A 6,022-nucleotide genomic window follows, 5' to 3' on the forward strand; every position below is an offset into this window, starting at 1 on the left:
GAAATAAAGCAAAGACAATAATTGGAAATTAATTTTGGTATCAACCGAACCAAACATAACCGGGTCAATCATCTCTTTACTATCAATATATGTTTTAGATTTAATGCTACTAGATTTTTTTTTTCTTCCAAGTGGGTAATCACATAAAGAGATCCCATAGATATGCAAGCGTCATAGAAGATTCAGAACCTAACCCTTGGATGTTTGGGCGTCACATTAATGATTCTATAAAATGCAATCGACAGAAACCAAAAATAAAACATCTCACTAGATTTATGTTACTGCTGATTTGCCTACCTTACGCCGTAGTGCGATATCTGGAGATTCAAGTGCTCGCGCAAATTGTAGCCGAGCTTTGTTTATGTTCTCTATTTGGTTATTCTTTCTCTTGATTGAAAACCACGGAATCAAAGGGATGACAAAGAATGAACCTGCATATACCTGCATAGTTGTTCGTACAGTCATGAAAGAGACCAAGATAATTACTAGTTCACAAAGTTTCTAACAAAGACCAGTCATCTGGATAACTGGAAGTAAGAAAACAAAATCCACTAAGAATTGGAATTTCCTGATTAGAGTTTGTCCATGCATGAATCTTGTCTACTAAGTTATTTCTACCATAACTGCAGCCTGATATGAAATGCAGAGAAAAATATCCGCAAGTACTTTATTTTGTAGAATATCAAGTGAACCATCCAGTAGATTTTTGTTATTTCAAAAATTTACAAAATCTGTTTTCTTTGTAAAAAATGATATATCTATCACATAATAAAGAAAATTATATATTGTATATATATATATATATTAGATTTAATGCTACTAGATTTATGGTGTTATTTCAAATTGTACAAAATTTGATTTCCATGTAAAAAAAAAAATATATCTATCACATGAGAGAAAAAATTATATTGTATATTGTATCAAATTAATAATTGACATCTTAAACAACAAAAGTCAGGATGGCGCATGTTTGAATATGAGAGCAATGGAGCTGACTCTCAAAGAATGGTAGTTGTGCATTTGTTTTACGGAGCTTCAATTAATCAATCTCTTGAGGTAAATTAAAAAATTTATGCATTGTATAAACTTTGTCTCTTTAGAAAGTGTATATAATTTTTATAGGTGTAAAGATGCAATGGCGGATCTATAAAGTAAATTTGTATGGAGCATATATCATATCTAGTTAATAATAGAAAAAATTTCTTATAAAAATTATTAAAGAAATATATATATATATATATATATATATATATATATATATATATTAACATATTATAACTTATAAGATCTGAAATCGAAAGGTAAGCCAAATTTTTTTGAAAGTATCATTTCTATTGGTTTATAATTTTACTTAATTACATGTATTAGATATATAGTTAATTTACTAATTAGGAAAATACATAATTACAACACTACAATTCATTATAACATATAAATATCTGTAATAAATTTAAATTTACTTATCTAACCATATGGCACAAATTTAAATAAAAAATAATAAATTAACTACAAAAAGAAATAACATTGCTCAATGTTACTAATTTTCTAGGTTTACTAACATTTTTTCGGTTAAGATCGATGTCTTTTTTTTTGGACAAATATATGTTTCATTCCATTAAAACAGAACACAACATACAACACAAGGATCATTGTTTAAGATACAGCAAATAAAAGCAGCCAATACAACAAAGACATAAAGGTAGATAAGGGTCATCGAGATTGTGATCTTGAGAGCTATGAACCAATTCCTTGTAAGGGAGTTGGAGCATGTGAGGTCAAGGAATAACGATGCTTCTTCCATGAAAACTTCGATGGATGAAGAGGTGGCCACTGTCTTGGATCGAGGACCAAGCGGCGTTGAGAAAGCAAAAGCTGAGACCATCATCGGAGAGAGGATGTCTACCCGAAGGAGGGCTTTGCCAAAGGTTTGCAGAGGGTTAAATGTGCTCTGACTGGGGATAGTTATAGGGTTTGTAGCGGTTTTGGGTTCATAAGAGAAACGCTTGAAGGTGTTGTGGTAACCCCCACTACATTGAGTTGGGATCATAATGCCACTAATCTTCAGGTTGTTAGGCAGATACTTCAAAAAGTTTATGAGAAATGGTTTAACGAGCTCAAAAGTAATGTAAGGTAATGGAGGGAGTCTGAAGTCACATCGGTAACCACAGTTCCGTATGGACTGGATCATAATGCCGATTGTATTCAAGCTGCTAACTCCAAAGGTAGAATCCCTAGGTGGTAATAACAACAGGTTGTCTAAAGAAATCTCTAACCAAACTAGTAACAATGGTAGTTTATTATCCAAATGCAGTCTCCGAACAAAAGGTTCCATAAATCTACACAAAGATTGACTAGAGAGGGAGAGATTTGAGTTTCTATCAAACCTGGATAAAGGCGAAGAAAGTTCTTGTGGACCACCTTGTGTTAATGGGCTCAAAAGCCTTACTGGACCGAGATTTGGGAAGTCCGACAATAGAAACCCTAGTTTTCCAATCGGAGGCAGGGGTTTGTTCAAGCGGCGGCCATGTTGAAACGAGATCGGATTCAGGGGATCGAGCATCTCCGCCGTGGGGGAGGATGCTGGGTGAGGGTTCATAGCGGGGATGGAGGCATCGGAAAAGAACACAGGGGTCTCAGGGTCTCCGGTACTCGAGGGTGAACCCAAGGTGAGATGGCCATCGTGTGCCGTCAACGACTCCACCAGGCAAGGCTCGAAAGATGGACCAAACAGATCTATTCCTGCCATCGCCCATACCTGGTCTGAGATCTCTTCTTGATGAGTCGAGAACCTAGATCTGAAGGTTGATGGTTCTTCAGATACCTTCTCCAGGAAAGGGGTGGGTAGCGTAAAAGAGTTGCGAAGCTCCGACCAACATCTGCCCTCCTTGGATTTAGAATCGACTACTTGGTGCATGTGGTTGGTGGGGATATGAGAAGGGTTCAAAAGGATCAGAAACATAGCTATAATTAAAAAGAAGCAAAAACAAAGAGTAAGCGAAACAGGGAGAAGGAGTCGGGTTATGTCCCGACGCCGGCAAAGTTTTCCTTCGCTAGCGTCGGAGAAGAGTATTGAAGGAGGTTTCTCGATTCTTGTGTCTTAGAAAAAAAAAACTGATTGTTTTATTCAAACTAGGTTAAGATCTATGTCTATTTTGCTGTAAAAACTAAATATGTTAAAAGTTTAACTGAAAAAAAAATTGAATTAAAAACAAACAATTTTAATGAAAAAAAAATAGAATAAAGAAAATGCATATAGAAGTAAGAAATAATAAATAAGAAGTGGTAGAATTTAGTAAACAAAAGCATCTAACAAATATGACGGGATCGAACCCGGACCTCATGGTATAACAAGGGGTTCTAAGTTATCAACTCAGCTAAGGAATTTAACCCCATAGTCCCTACTAGCTAATCTTTAAGAAGTAGTATGGGGCACGTGCCCCACCTTCAAATGGATGACGTTAAAGAGGCTTACGAGAGTATTACTTCTAAAGTGGTACCTTTCTCGATCTGGCGAATTGTTTTTTCTTTTGTTGGTCTATTTTATCAACCTATAATTTGGATTTAGTCTCATTCTTTTGCCTAGTATGCAATTGGTTTTTACAACTAGTCTGTAATCTAGAGTCTAGACTGTGGAAGTAGAGTGATAATGGGACTTGATTGCTAACCGAAAAGCTTAAAATTTGCTAATTGCTAAATGATAGAGAAATACCTTCTCTTTCACCTCCTTCCTAAGACGTTTTCTTATGTTCTTTCTTCTTCTTCTTCTTTTTTTTTTTTCTTTCAAATCAGTTAGTTACTTGTTTTTTATGGTTGCAGCATATTATAGAGCAACTTGAAACACAATTTGCTGTGGAAGATTTTGCAAAAATAAAACTTCCCTTGCTGGAAACTGTTTCTTATGACAACTTGTTAATGTGTAAAAACGATGTTTTAGAGCCTGAACGTGAAGGATTTATGCCAATTACATCTCAAGACTTTGCATTAAAGTTCCAAGATTCCAAGCCATGGCTCATTCAGGTCTAAACTACAAAACATTTGTCACCTTGGTATAATGTAATGCTACATCTTATCTAACTTCTTAATACATGTAGGTGTATTCTTCTGGTAGCAACAGCTCTGCTCAGTTCTCTGGTTGGAGAAGGATTGGTATGATTTCTCTTTTCTGTAGTATGTTTGAAGGGCAAACCAATTATAAGTTCATTTATACAAAATACAGAATTATCCAAAAAGAAGATTTATACTCAATTATTATCCAATTATAAGTTCATCTATACAAAATACAGAATTATTATTTTCAAGCAAACAGAATTTATAAATAACAAAATAATTTTTAGGTTAAACAATTCCCTCACGTGTGACCCAATCGAGTCGAATAGAAGATCCGATAGCGTTTGTTCAACTGAAAACAAGGACCCGCGCGTTTCTCACGGGTCGGGTCAGGAAACGCCTTTGTCGGGTAGATAAATCTAGATCCATGTCCTTGCCGACTCTCTCTCTCTTTCAGGATTTCGCCGGGAGCCGATCTTTGATTTTCACGCTGATTAGATTGCGTGCTGAAGTTAATGATGAAGACCCAGCACCATCACCAAAAGAAACTGGGTTGTCGTAACGATGAGAAGCTAGATCTGTTGCCTACTGATGTAGAGGTGAAGATACTGAGTAGATTGCCGTCAAAGCCAGAGATTCGTCGATTCCTTCTACGCTTTGTCCTCGACGCGATCTCGTTTCACAGTCACTTTCTGTAACGCTATAATGGTCCCGGCCGACGCCAAGCGTTTGTTCATCTATTCATCTTCCTTCGACGAAGAAGAGAACTCTTCATCATCTTTACTTGCCAAGCTAGAAATGACAATACCTTCTGTGGAATTGATCTACAGCTTCAAGTCACCTTCCGTCCACGGCTTTCTCGCTTGTTGTAGTGGCGATCAGTTCTTTGTATGTAACCCTACCACGAAGCAAGTCTTTACCATACCCATTAAAAATTTAAAATAGCCCGCGCTTCCTTGGGATATGATCCTGTTGGTCGTCAATTCAAAGCCTTGAACTTGGTGATTCCTCCTGACCACTTTCCTGAATTTCTTGTGCACGAGGTTATAACATTTCTAGGAGGAGGAAGAGTATCACGCAACCAGGTTACCTCCGCTCCTTATTACCCTGTAACCGATGGATTTTACATGAATGGTTCCATCTATTATGCTGCTTGGGCCCGTAGCCAAAAAAGGGATCCGGTGATTGTGTGTTTTTATGTTAGATCCGAGAACATAAGTTTTATCAAAGCCCCTTGGGAAGTTGTGGCTTGCGACTCTGATTCAATATTGATAGATTACCGAGGGAAGTTGGCTTCGGTTATAGTAGACGCCTATTGTCCGTTCAAAATTTTTGGTTTATGGATACTTGAGGATGCCGTGACACATGAATGGTCCAACCAAACCTTTGAGCTTCCCTTCCGTTTGCTCAATATGACTTCCCCTGGCACCAACAAGGCTGGTGATATCATTTTTGCCCCAACATATCTCCCACCCGTCCTACTTTCTTCTTCATTTACTACTACAATGTAGAAAAGAAAGTCCTCATAACCGTTAGGCTCCACGGAGTTGCAAAGGATGAAGAGTTTTGGCGCTTGATAACAGGATTTTCACCCAGGATATCAATTCCCTATGCAGTTGTAGTACAAAGGGTTATCAATCCAAATAGTTGTTATGCTAGCAGATATGATGCAATCAGAAGCAAGCAAGTCAAGCCAGGCAAGAAATGGTTTTGATCTAACAATCCTAATAGAAATAAAAGAAAGCAAATAAATGAGAACCACACGACCTAAGCACTTGATGCAAGCATTCGAGTACAGGATCGGGTGGGGTGATCGAGTAAGCAAGAACAGTATGAACAGCTCGAGGGGATACACGAAGCTGGTGATCGAGTACCAGTTTGGGTAAGGGATCAAGTGATGAATGAAAATGTAAACAATCAAGTTACGAAAGCTCCTAAGGATGGGGTAATCGAGTCCTAAGTGTTCCTGACCAGT

At 37.3% G+C, this 6,022-nt stretch overlaps 1 pseudogene across 1 annotated transcript; it reads left to right on the top strand.

Annotated features, from left to right (window-relative positions):
• The first annotated feature begins 4,201 nt into the window (after positions 1-4,201).
• LOC104740569 (F-box protein At1g30790 pseudogene) lies at positions 4,202-5,790 on the top strand (annotated as a pseudogene). Its single transcript, XR_760198.3, has one exon. The product of XR_760198.3 is annotated as an F-box protein At1g30790 pseudogene (transcript).
• Positions 5,791-6,022: the final 232 nt, after the last annotated feature.

Source organism: Camelina sativa, chromosome 14 (genome assembly GCF_030686135.1).
Source record: "Camelina sativa cultivar CO46 ecotype springtype chromosome 14, ASM3068613v1".
NCBI lineage: Eukaryota > Viridiplantae > Streptophyta > Magnoliopsida > Brassicales > Brassicaceae > Camelina > Camelina sativa.